The sequence below is a fragment of the Rhea pennata genome, chromosome 7, assembly GCF_028389875.1.
Source record: "Rhea pennata isolate bPtePen1 chromosome 7, bPtePen1.pri, whole genome shotgun sequence".
NCBI lineage: Eukaryota > Metazoa > Chordata > Aves > Rheiformes > Rheidae > Rhea > Rhea pennata.
This window is the reverse complement of record NC_084669.1, coordinates 40,225,909-40,238,490: the sequence shown is the minus strand read 5'-3', so window position 1 is coordinate 40,238,490 and position 12,582 is coordinate 40,225,909. Positions and strand designations below refer to the sequence as shown.

Genomic DNA, 12,582 nt, shown 5'->3' with positions numbered 1-12,582 from the left:
TGATGATGAAGTTGAACAGGATTGGACCCAGTGTTGACCCTTGGCATACCTCGCTAGCTACAGGCATCTAACTAGACTCATCACAACCCTCTGAACTCTGCCATGTAGTCAGTTCTCAATCCACTTCACTGTCTGCTCATCTAAGCCATACTTCATCAATCTGCCTAGGAAGATGTTATGGGAGACAGCGTCAAAAGCATTACTGAAGTCAAGGTAGACAACATGCTCTGGTCTCTCCATGCCCATCTTAGAAGGCTATCAGGTTGGTTAAGCATGATTTGACCTTTGTGAATCTGTGCTGACTACTGCTGATCACCTTATCCTTCACAGGCTTGGAAATGGTCTTCAGGATGAGCTGCTCCATTGCATTTCCAGGCATTGAGGTGAGGCTTGCTGGCCTGTAGCTGGTTTCCTCTAGAGCGAGCAATGCCTGTTGAATTTAAAGCCCCATGTCTTAGGGGAGCTTCAGGAGCCATCAGCTGTGCGTCAGCCAGTGGAGTCCAGGCTCTTTGTGTTCAGTCTGTGCACTGTGGCCTATATAAGGAGAGTTATCTTGAAAGGGTATGGGTAAATGGCAAGCTGAGGTGAAAGAGGGTACAGACAAGAGCTGAACGTGAGCAGGACAAGAAATGAACATGCTCATCACCCCCCCCCCCCTTGTCATCAGACACCACCACCACCATTGGATTCCCCTACTCTGCCCTTTTTGGGCTGCCAGCCTCCAAAGAAATGATAACACTGGTGTTCAGAGGGGACACCCATGCAGCAAGAGCCAGAGCCAGAACCAGGCAGGATGCTGCCCTGGTGCTGAGACCCCAAATCTGACCTCTTGCTGTACTGCATCTCTCCATGTAGCACCATGGACATAAGGCTGTGGAAAAGGCCCTGCCTTTCCCTCCAGGCTGGGACAGAAGTGGGGACTAGGGATGTTCCCAATTTCAGGAAAGGAAACTTCTCCCCTCAGTACAGGAGGATCACCTTGGAGAACATCAAGAAAACCAACTGGGCACACAGCAGTCCATGGGTCCTGATGATGGGACCAAGTGCACCTTCAGCAAGCCTGCAGACAACACAAAACGTGCTTTCAGTTGTTCATACTGCTACCATGCACAAGGGTCAGCGTGGGACGCAGCGTGGGTTGAGACAGAAGGAAGGAGAAGCATATGGTGGGAAACTGAAGCCAGGGGGGCCTTGGTCTTCCCTTGGATGATAAGAGGAGAGCTGATTGCAGGAGCACAAGGGCCAGTGTAGGAGCCAGTAGGAAAAAAAGAAAGAGAAAACCCTGCAAGCATCCCATCCGGACTGCCCATGTGGTATTGTTAGCGTTCTCCATGTGATCCTCCTCTGCTGAGGGGAGATCTTTCCTCTCCTGGAGGAACTCCTCAACTGAGGGTGAATCCAATCCACTCCTCTCCTGAGGGAAAATTTCATTTTAGATGAAATTAAGACTCTGTCTAGCAGTCAACACTGTGGGCAAGTCCCAAAGGGCCTCGGGCCATCCCTTAGCACCATTTTCTTTCAGAGCGCAAGGCTCTGCCTGGCTGTGCTTTTTCCTCGCTGTTCTTTAGAGGAGAGGGGTGATTGAAGGACAGAAGAGGTTTGTCATTATGGGTAGAGCTGCTCTTATGCTGGGAAGCTCTGTGCTCAGAATAGGAAAGGACGTGTTGCTTTTCTTTCAGCCTCTGTGCCCACTGGTTCCCTTTGGTGCGGCTTCTAATATTGCACATTCCTCATCAAGGAAGCTTATGAAATGAGTCCCTGTAAAGAAGAAAGGAAGAAAATACGTGGTGCTTAGAGAGAGTTATCTTAGAGAACAAAGCCTGTGCCTGCAGCTGTAAGTAGCCACAGAGGCAGGATCCTGAGTTTAAACAACACCTCGATCAAACTCTTGCAGCTTATAAACATCATCACTCTTGAAAAGGCCATGCAGTCACATACCACTTAGATACAGTATTTCAGGTAACAAAGTGATCCTGCAGCTTCCTTCTCATGAAAAACATTTCCAGCCTCCCAGGGAGTAGGATGCTGGCCAAAAGCAAAAAGACCATCAGCATATTGAATGGGGGGGAGGGGGATGAGGGGTTGTGTGACAGCATGCAGTCTTTGTGGGCATCTGTCTGAGGGGCTTGCTCTCCTAACAAGCTCCTGGAGCCTTTTAGTACAGCTGGCACCCTGCCTGTGTAGAGGGGTTCCTGCTCCCCTGCAGGGCAGGGCGACAGGGCAGCAGGACATGCTTTCCGTTGTTTTTTCTCAAGAGGGAGGAAGGAAGGAGAGAGATGGTCTCTTTTGCGGGAGACAGGAGTTGGATGCAAACAGTCTGTTCATGGCTCTAAGGATCCACCTGCCATTGCCCAGGTTTGGGAGTGCCACTTGTTGAGCAAAGGGGAAGGCATGGAGTAAACAGCAAGATTGCTGCCTGAACAGGGGCTTGAACCCTGGACCCTCAGATTAAAAGTCTGATGCTCTCCCAGCTGAGCTATCCAGGCTTCTGTTAAGCAATCCAAATGGGCACACAGCAGTCCATGGCTCCTGATGGGATGCTTGCAGGGCTTTCTCTTGTTTTCTGCTGGCTCCACTACTGGTTAATAGCTTCATTAATGACCTGGATGATGGGACCAAGTGCACCTTCAGCAAGCCTGCAGACAATACAAAACGTGCTTTCAGTTGTTGATACTGCTGCCATGCACAGGGGTCGTGATAGGCTGCAGAAGTGGGCTCAGAGGACGTCCTGCAGTTCATCAGAGGGAAACGCCAAGCCTTACACCTGGCAAGGAGTAACCCCATGCTGTGGGAACTGGGAGCGTGGAGCCTGGAGAAGAGGAGGCTCCGGGGGCCTCTTGTCTTACCTGGTGGAGGGTAGAGAAGAAGACAGAACCAGGATGTTCCCTGTGGTGCCCAGTGACAGGATGAAAGGCACTGGCTCCAAGTATGACTCGGCTCCAACTCCTATGCCCTGCGTCGTCCTCAGCTGGAGCCTCTTAGACCCGCTGCCCTTACACCACCAGATGACATGAGATGTTCGGGATCCAGCATGCCTGCTCTGAACTCTAGGCCCTACTGCCTTCTCTGTGCTTGTGCAAGCTGGGACACGGGACCTCCCCTCCATGGAGCCAGGGGAACTGGAAGGTGCTGGACTCGAGGGGGTGTCTGTGGGGGGGCACACCCACCATCTGCCCTCCTCTTGTCATTCAAGGGAAGACCAAGGCTAGCCTGGCTTTGTCTCCCAGAGAATGCTTCCCCTCCCCTCTGCCCCAGCCCATGCAGCCTCCAGAAAGACAGCAAGGCCACAGGCATGTGGACGAAACCTTGCCCAAGCCTGGCCTTAGCTAGAAAGCTCTCAGGAAGGTCCTGCCAAAGGTCAAAGGGAGCAGAAGCCTGCAGCTCCCACTGCCACCTCATGGGGATTCAGATACCCAGGCTCAACATCTCTGTTAGGAAGCTGTCTCTGTCTTTGCACTGAGGACACATGAAGTTGCTGAAGCCATAGTGCAGAGCCGGTCCCTGCAGGAGCAACACAACTTGAGTTTTTTATCAGCCTGAATACCCCAGGGGGCTGAGGCCAAGGCATTGCCAGGAGCACACACCCTCCCGCTCAGCTGCAGCGCCACCGAGTAGGAGAAAAGGGACAAATGAGGCAGCACTTGAGCCTGTGTGCAGGATCAGTCTCTGGGAGGGACACTCGCAGTGTCACTGCAGGGCAGAGCAGGCAGGTTCCCAGTCTGCTTGGCCACTGCTGGCAGCAGGGAGCAGGAGGGGAATTCAGCAGTACAGCAGGCTCCAGCCCAAGCAACCAGGTAACTACCTGAACTCCCCAAAGAACTGCGAGATGCAGCCCTGTTCAGAACTGTGGGGGAAGTGGAACTTCCAGGTGCACCGCTTCTGCTGGCATGCCATGGTGGTTAGGAGGAGCCAGGAGTGGCAGCAGGGAATGGCCGGTAGCCAGGCTCCCCCTCCCCTCTCAGCATCCCTAGGGAGCTGGCTGCCTGCTTGCCGAGACAGTTATGCAGGAGCATCTGGGACTCTCACGCAAGCTGGACCCTTGGCCTCCTGGGACTGGCAAGGGAAGGCCGTGAGGGAGACCTAGCACAGCAACACAGTGCTCCTCCCCTGCTGGGTCTTCACCTTCCGAGCTGCCCGATTCAGTGCCTGCCTTATATCGCTAGAGAGGAACCAGCAGTATCCCTCCTTTTTGGTCATCCTTCGTGGTCCCCTGGCCGCCTTCCCACCGTGGGGTTTTGCAGTTGTCGGGAAACATGTTGGAGACAGAAAAGGTGAATCCCCTGCAGCTGAAAAAGGGCACAGAATGGGGCATTTCCTTACGCAGGCCAAGGAAGCCCCTCCCCAGCCCTGGTGCCAGCGCTGCCTCTGGCTCTGGCAGTGCAGCAAGGGAAGGCGGCCTTGCAGGCCTGGGAGGAGTTTCAGGGCTACTCCAACCCCATCAAGCCAGCAGCCTCTCCTCAAAGACTCTCCATGAGCCAAAGGCTCCTCGGCCCACCCTTCCTGCAGAGCCCAGGGCCCTCACACACCAGAAGCATGAATCAATCCTGTCCTTCTCCCCTCCGCAGTGGCAGGAGCACTGGAAGACCCTGCCAGCCCTGCAATAGAGCCCGTAGGAGCAAGCAACATTGTCAAGGTCTCTGCTTTAAGGCAGTGCGGAGGGGAGCTCCTCTGAGGCTCCGCTTGCTTGAGCTCTGTCCTCACGCTCTCTGCTCCTCCATCTGACATACTCCAACAATGATCTGCAAAGTAGTCATGCAAAGAGCACCTCAGCAAATAGGCCCTTCTGCTTGTGGTCTTGTCAAAAAATCCAGAAGGTCCCTTTCATGCGGCACATCACGTGTCAGGGTATGGAGCTGCACCATCACTCCTCCTGGTGAAGAGGTAGTTTTCAAAAGATGACAAAGCTGAAAGGACAGGTAATCACACTGTAACTCTGGGGATTTAATTCTTACAGCTATGGGGACTAAGAGTTTAACTACAGAAAATCAATTTGGCCCAGGGCAGGAATGATTCTTGTTGCTTGCTTAGTTTACTTGTCATTCTGAAAGAGAAAAGTGAATGCAGCAGTCACACTGATGCATACGCAGCAAGGTCACAGCCATCGCCAGAAACACGTGAGAAGTGACAGCCTGGTGGAAGCGGGTCATGGAACATGTGCATAAACAGAGATTGGGGCTCCTTGATTTGTTGTTTGCACAGCGCTTTGCTCCAGCCGTCTCCCTGACCCACTGACCCGCTGGGATTCGTGACAATCCTCCCTTTGGTGGTGCTGCGCAGTCATTATAGTGGAAACTTAGACCTGCCTGAAGAGTCATACAACAGACATTATTTCTTTCTCAGGCTGAGCAGTTGGTCCGTAGTGCATGGCTACACCTAAAATCAAGGAAAAAGCTGGCCACATTTCTTGAATAATGAGGACACTGACAGCAGCAGTGGGAATCCCACACCAGCATGCCACCCCTCAGCCCCAGAAGTGCTGTCCCGAAGGGCTGTGCCATCTGCAGCTCCATGCAGTCTTTACTCCTCAGCGAGTGGGGCCAGGGACAAGCCAAAGCGCAGCAGCCATCTGTCCCCCAGAGCCTGCCCAGAGGAGAGGCCCAGGCACTTCTGACCAGGGACATCTGGTAAAAGACTCCCGAGCCCAGGACATAGCTTGGCAGAGTGACGGTACCACAGTACAATCTCTTTCCTTGCACCTCTCCCCTGGCAGAGGAGCTTCCAAAGTCACCTGGGGCTGCGTTGCTGGACGAGGTTGTTCCCTGGCAGTGGCAGTGCTTGCAGAGCACTAAGAACTCCCATTCGGGTTGGTCAGTGCACCCAGGAGCTGCCTGCCTGTGCCAGCTCCTGCTGCTCTTCTGTGAAGGAAGGTGGTGCCTTGCAGCTCTGCTCCATGTGTGTCCAGTGCTGCCTCAAGCTCAGTTTCCACCTCCTGCTCTTGGGATCCATGTCCTCCCTTTCACACCCCAAAGGCGCAGCACTGCAGCACACCAAACACACACGTACACTCTGTCTGAGACCCTGCCCCAGCCCCGTGAGCATGGTCCCAGTTGTGCCCACAGTCTCTTCAGTTCAGGATGAGGTGCAGGCATTTGCTGGGGGCATCAGAGAGGCCCCTGGGCTCAAGGCCAAACCCAGGTCACTCCCATGTTGCAGGAAGCCAGAGGATGCTGTTTCCAGCCCCAGGGCTCTGGGATTTGGATCCTTGACACCTCAGTGGGGCATCACCGCTTGACTGTCCCCGGCCTTCCCTGCAACCAGCACACACACACTCAGCCTTTGGTCTTTAGCCTCTGCCTTTTTCTCTGTTACAGAACTGAAGAGTGAAGTCTTCTTTTTCTCCCCTGCTCATTCTTTTTGGCAGAGGTGGGATTTCCTGCTTGTCAGCTGTTCTTCCTGGCAGCTTCTCGTTGGTCAGGCATCGTCAGTTGGGAATCGGAAGAAGTCAGGGTCAATATCTGGGAGCATTCCAGGACTTGGCTCAAGCTGAAACACAGATAAGACAAAACACTGTGCCTTGCCTCTACCCTCACTCCAACACACTGGAAATTCAGCGCTAGAGAAGCCAGGGAGCACAGGACCCCTGCAGCCCCATCAACTATTTTGCTGCTCTGCCCTCAGACATCCCAGTGACAACAGCTTCCCTGGGGCAGGAACGCTGCAGCCGTAGCTGCAGAACCAGAACAGCCTCAACATGCCACACAGGGCTATGTCTGTGTCCGAGCAAGGCTTCGCAGCATTTTCCCTCCAGCACTTCCCTCGCAGTCTGAGATCACTCCAGGCCTCGGGAGCAAGGGGAAGGACCAGCTCTTCACAGAGCAAGACCTCTACCATGCAGTCTTGCCGGGGATTCAGCAGGTCAGACCAAATGACCTAAAGCATCCCTTGTGGCCCCTGCCTTCACCCTCAGCATCAGTGCTCACTGCCAGTCTTGCTGCTCCTCCAACAACAGTCATCCTAGAAATGAGTACTTAATCACACGGGGTCTTTTCTTGACCCAGGGGCCTAGTTCCTCACATGTCTTGGCCTGTTCCGCACACTGCTAGAAAGCGGTGCCACGGCTTTGACAAAGACATTACCAGTATGGTAACATCAGTCCTAAAAAAGTTCTTACTTCGTCCACTCTGATCCATTCAACGTTCTTCTTTCTTTCCATTTCAAGAGCCACCACGTCAATGACAGAGTCTCTCAGGCATCTTGCCTGACTTCCCAACTGTTAAGCGAGGGAAAGAAAAGAAAATGCATTTAGTCAGAGAGGCCACCAGAAGGAGGATCACTGAGCAGCCTAGAAGGCATCTGCTGACTCTACAGCCAATGGAAATCTTTCTTCTTCTTCTTCTTCTTCTTCTTCTTTTTCTTCCTCCTCCTCTTCTCCTTTCCTTCTTTCTTTCTTTCCTTCTTATTTTTAACCCAGTATTGTTGGGAGGAAGTCCTCTTAAATATTAGACTTGCAAAACCAGACCTTATTGTTAAGAAAAAATACTGCTGACCACGCTAATAGAGGCAGAGTAACAAAAAAGACACCACCACCCCGACACGGGCTCTGCCTCTGCATGCAGTCTCAGGAGAGCTTGTGTTCAGTCTCTGCAACATGCACTGAAGGCAAGGGTTGCCTAAGTTCCAGGAAGGGATGATGAATTTATGCCCTCCCCACAGCAGATAATCATTTCTGTCCTGCAGCTCTTCTCGGCAGCTTCTCCCTTGCAGGAATGAGCAGGCAAGCAAGGAAAACAGAGCCACGTGGCACACTATTTTGTAGCAGCAGTGCTCCTGCGACTCGGGATACTTGAGCCACCTTCAACGCTCAGCTCCTCCACAGGAGGAGAAGACTGCTTTCTCTAAATGTTTTGCAATCCTTCCTGTACCTGTGCCCTTCGGAGCTCTTCCCGCTCTCTTCTAGCTTTCAAAGCTGCCATCTCTGATCGCTCTTTCTTACGCTTCTCTTCACTCCAGGAGGCCCAGTGATTGCGTTGGTCCCTTTGCAGGGCCAGGTCATGTGTTTCCTAGAGGGCCACAGGAATGCAAGAGCATGCAGAATTCAGTTGGTGGCTTTTCTTTTGGGAGGGGGCGCTATTCTTACCCTATTTTCTGCCCCTTATCTTGAGGCTTTCTGCTAGCAGAGGCTTGCTGTAAAGCTCATCAAGGCACACCTGAAAAGCCCTTCTCTTCTGACCAAGGATCCAAACACCCATGACCTCCCTTTGCTTTCCTATGAAAGCCTAGCAGTTACCTTTGCACTACAGATAATGCCTGACACATTTCTTCTGTGTCCTTCTGTGTTGCCTGAGGCTACAGAATGTGAACCGTATGCTCAAAAAATACCGACTCTCCTGCCCCTTTTAAAGATCCCAAAGCTGTACTCCAGGGTTGCAGTGAACACACATTAAGGAGTCTTTTCAGAACCAGTGCTCACATAACTGGGCTTCTCCATGGTTAAATGTGACGCAGTAATTACACACATCCATACCACGCACCTGTCTGGCTCTCCGGTAGCCGTCACACAGGGGAAGTTTGATTCTGCGTTTGGCCGGTGGAGTTGGTTCCTGCTTGCCTTTCTCTTTCTTCAGGGAGCACCCTGGGACTGCTGGCAGCCGGCTGAAATGCACCGCAGGAAGAGTCGGTATGAGCTCAGCAGTAGCTTGCTCTCCCCATTGGGCTCACAAGCTCTGCAGCTGCTTCTGCAGCAGAAGGTAGTTGTGCAGCAGAGTTAGGTTGTAATGTCTTAATTGTGCTCCAATGAAAAAGGAAAAAGAGGGATAGCCCTGCCCTGTAACACTCAGGCATAGAGTGGCATTGGCAAAGGAAAGGCCAGGATTTGCACTTTCCCTTGAGGTGACAGGACTCACCATTCCCCTGTCCTGACAATTGCATTAAAGACTCTTGGACGGCCTCCAGTACTGTGTGTTTTGGTTTGGAAAGGGGACTATTTCTTGTGGATGGCCTCAAAGGAGGAGGGAGTGACCCAGTGAGAAAAGCAAGCTTGCCACATGTCTATCTGCGGCACTTCACTTGGGCCAGCCACAAAGCCACAGCATTCGGTAGAAAGGGACGGACTCCTAGTGAACTAAAAAACACCGCACAGCTCTGTGAAGGAGCATCCTTTGAACTATAGCAAAGAACTGCTTCATGCTTAATCCCGCCTGTGTCAGTTCTCCCTGAGCCCCAACAGTAACCCAGAGCAGGAGACAGCTCAGACAAACACTTGCACCGTTCAGGAGCTATTTGAGAGCTTTTGGATCCCTCGGCACGCTCATGAAAATGTCTATGGACTGTGAGCCAGTTTCATCAAAGAGAAAGATGCTTTCATATACCTCTGAGGGGACCAAGGAAAAGATCTCAAACTTGTGGATTCATAACTTGCCTTTAGCTGTCAGAAAGAGCTGTGTCCTGGAAGTAGAGCCGGGAGAGAAATGCAAGCAACACAAGTCTCACAAACACCCACTATGTACATGCCACGCAGCAAGAAAACACACGTTGCCCTGACCTGGGGTCATAGTGCTGCAAAGCTGATGCAGACAGTTGTGTTCAAAGGACACCTCACACTCGCACCAGAACAACAGCACAGCCTCACCATCATGCCTTTTGACAAGAGACTCACCGCGCAGAGGGCTTTTTTCTCTGCTCCACTGCTTCCTTCACTTGCTCTCCAGGGAATTGCTTGTGTACAACTTTACCTGGTCCGTACTCTGGAAAAGACAGCTTGCTGTGAGGAGATGGTGACCTAAGAAAGTCCCTCTAGGGGGGAATAGTTTCACACAAGAGGAGCAGAATGTCTGATCTCTGTGAGTGCACAAACTGCTAAACAGAAGAGCAGCTTGCAATGTATGCTCAGGAATGGAGTGCAGTGAGGAAGTGTCCTTCACCAGTGTCAACTGCAGCTCGTGGGGTGAGCACCACTATTAACTGCAGTTGGTGGTGCAAGATAGTTTGGGGCTCCTGGTCCATAACAAGTCACCAGAGATTTGCCATGCTGGGAGAAATACAGTCACAGGAAGTCTGTTAGACTATCCCATACATCCCATTATAACCTTGGCCCTGCTTCCTGAGAGGTTCGGCCAAGAGGAAAACGGACACAGCTCGGTAAGGAGTCAGCTGTTACATTACCTTTTTTGACCCTCTGATCGCTAAGCTTCTCTTTTTTCACCTTTTCTTCTTGAATAGGCTTTGCACCATCTTTCACAGTGGGTTTCATGGTTCTTCTCTGAGGCGCAGTCTGAAGCTGAAACCTGGAAGGAAGACAATGGCACCAGGCTGAAGTAGGAACGCACACATTCCCTTTACAGTTTGCATTAGTGATCGCATCACAGAGGCATTTTGGAGGTACTGTCAAGTCCAGAGAGCTCCAAAGCAGATGATGCAATAGCCTTGTAGATTATTTGAGGAAACTAGGTGGCACAGTAAAACAAAGTCCAGCGCCTGGTGGGGCATAAGTCTGCCTTCCTGCCATCGGATACCACCTCTGATCTCTTATTCACAGTGCACATGGAGAAGGGACTGGTTTCTTTTTCTCCAGTTAGACGAGACCTTGGTGGACTCCAGTCTAGCCCTCCAGCTCACTTGCACAGCCTCCCCGTCAAGTGTCAGTGCCCCTGTAAAGAGGAACCACCACCCTCTCGGTCGTTAATGGAGTTACTTTGCAGCCCTGGGCACGTGACAGAGCTCTGCAAGAGACCCACTGTGCAGCAGCTACCCTGAGGTCAAGAAATCCCTCCTTCTGTACCCCTCATCTGTACCCAGGAAGGAGGCAGTCAGGAGACATTCTATTCCCTCGAGACTCACAGGACCCATGAAAATGGCACCAAGAGAGCACCTGAATGGATCTGCTCTTTGATCCACTTTCTAAGAGCTGCTTTCCATGTAAAACTCAGCCCAGAGGAAATACCAGAATTCATTTCCTTGTCTTTTTCCCAATCTCAACCCGACAGAAAGAGAATGGACGCTGGAGAAAGTGTTGGGCTTCCATGCTACTCCTTGTGAAGACACACACGGTCCAAAGTAAGGAGAAGCATGCATGGGATGCAGGCACTTGAAAGAGTTGGTCTCAAGCGACTTCATGAGCAGAGAAGCTCTTGCAGGTCAGCCAGGGGCTGCTGAGCCAAACCTACTCACTGTGGAAAGACGATGACACAGCCGGAGCGGGTCTGAGAAGCAGCAGTCTCGGTGCCCAAGAGCAAAGAGTCCCTCATCCCTGGCATCTGCAGCAGGGACAGAGACAAGTGAGAGGACGGCTAGGAAATCAGTGACTGCCTTGCCCACAAAGGCAGCAAACCTCTCTTCTGCTCACGCGGGAAGGTGGCTCTCAGACAACTCTCGGAAACTTCTCTTTCACTCACAGTACTCCTCACTTCTAAAGAAGAGAAGCAGCACAGAAAGCTGAGAATAGCTTAATAACGCTGCTGGGCTTCTACAAGAGCAAGAAGCAACAGGCTTCGTCCATGAGACCAGCTCTTTCATGATGGAAAGGATCAGGCAAGAGTTTTCAAATGGACACACAGAAACTTACATTGAACCTGCTGGACTCCCTGCCCCACATTCCCAGATGGGACCAAAGTAGAAGCAGCTTCAAAAAGCAGGGAGATCACCCATGCTCTTAGCACCAAGGGACTCCTTAGCAGGGAGAGCGGGGAGGGAGGAGGGTGGGAAGTACCAGAGCGACCTGCCCTGTTCTTGCCCTATTTCCCGAAGGATTCCAGGGTGGGAGGCTGGCCTGAAGGGATCTTTGCCTGCAGCCAGCACAGGTCTTCCAAGGTTCCTCTGGGTTGCCAAGACACTGAATGTGAGCGAAGGACGCCATGGAGCGCTGGCCTTGCTGCAGACCACGTCTAGCTCCTGCACCTAGACAGGCTGTGGCAGCCCAGTAGAAATCCGCTCACTCATCCTGTGGGAGAACTCCCAAATGACTAGAAGCAGCACTGGAAGATGAAAAAGAAGCAAAAAACTTACGCCGAGAAGAGCTTTTAGCAGCTTGTTAGTCCCATTCAGCCTTTTCAGAAAGTCCTTGTAAAATCTCATTTTCACATCTTTCCCCTCGATAATGAGCATGCCAATGTCCTTCAGAACAAAGGCAACGTTCTCGCCTTTCTCTATGTACTGACAGAAAAGATGCACGGTCTCTTGTACACAAGCCTTCACTGTCTTTCTTGAAGGCACGACGTCCAAAGCTAAGTCGGCATACTTCAGTGGCTCAATTTGTTTCCGATCTAGCAAACAACAACAACAGACAAAAGAGCTCACTGGACCGTTCCCTGAAGGCAGGCTTCGGCTACCGCCAGGCTCTCTGGCAATACCCAGCTTCAGAGCTGTCGTCTTGAAGCCTCTGGCAGATGTCAGACACAAGCCTGACAGAATAACCAGCCCCAAATACCAGGTACGCGGCCAGGCGTCAAGCAGGTCAAAGACAAAGCAGGAAAAAAAGGTTTCCATCTGTCCCTTACCAAAAACATATGCTTGATCATGTGTGAGTCCGTGAACCCTTGCAATAGTCTTTGCAAGATGAAACCTGGGTCTCCGAACAGTCAGAAGGGTGTTCTTCCCACTATCTACTTGCACTTGAATGACATCAAATGTGCCAAGTCTGCGAATTCT

General features: G+C 51.9%; 1 non-coding gene across 1 annotated transcript; it reads right to left on the bottom strand.

Moving 5' to 3' along the window:
* Positions 1–2,413: 2,413 nt before the first annotated feature.
* On the bottom strand, positions 2,414–2,486 carry TRNAK-UUU (transfer RNA lysine (anticodon UUU)). Its single transcript has one exon. It is a non-coding gene; the product is annotated as a tRNA-Lys (tRNA).
* Between the last annotated feature and the right edge of the window lie 10,096 nt (positions 2,487–12,582).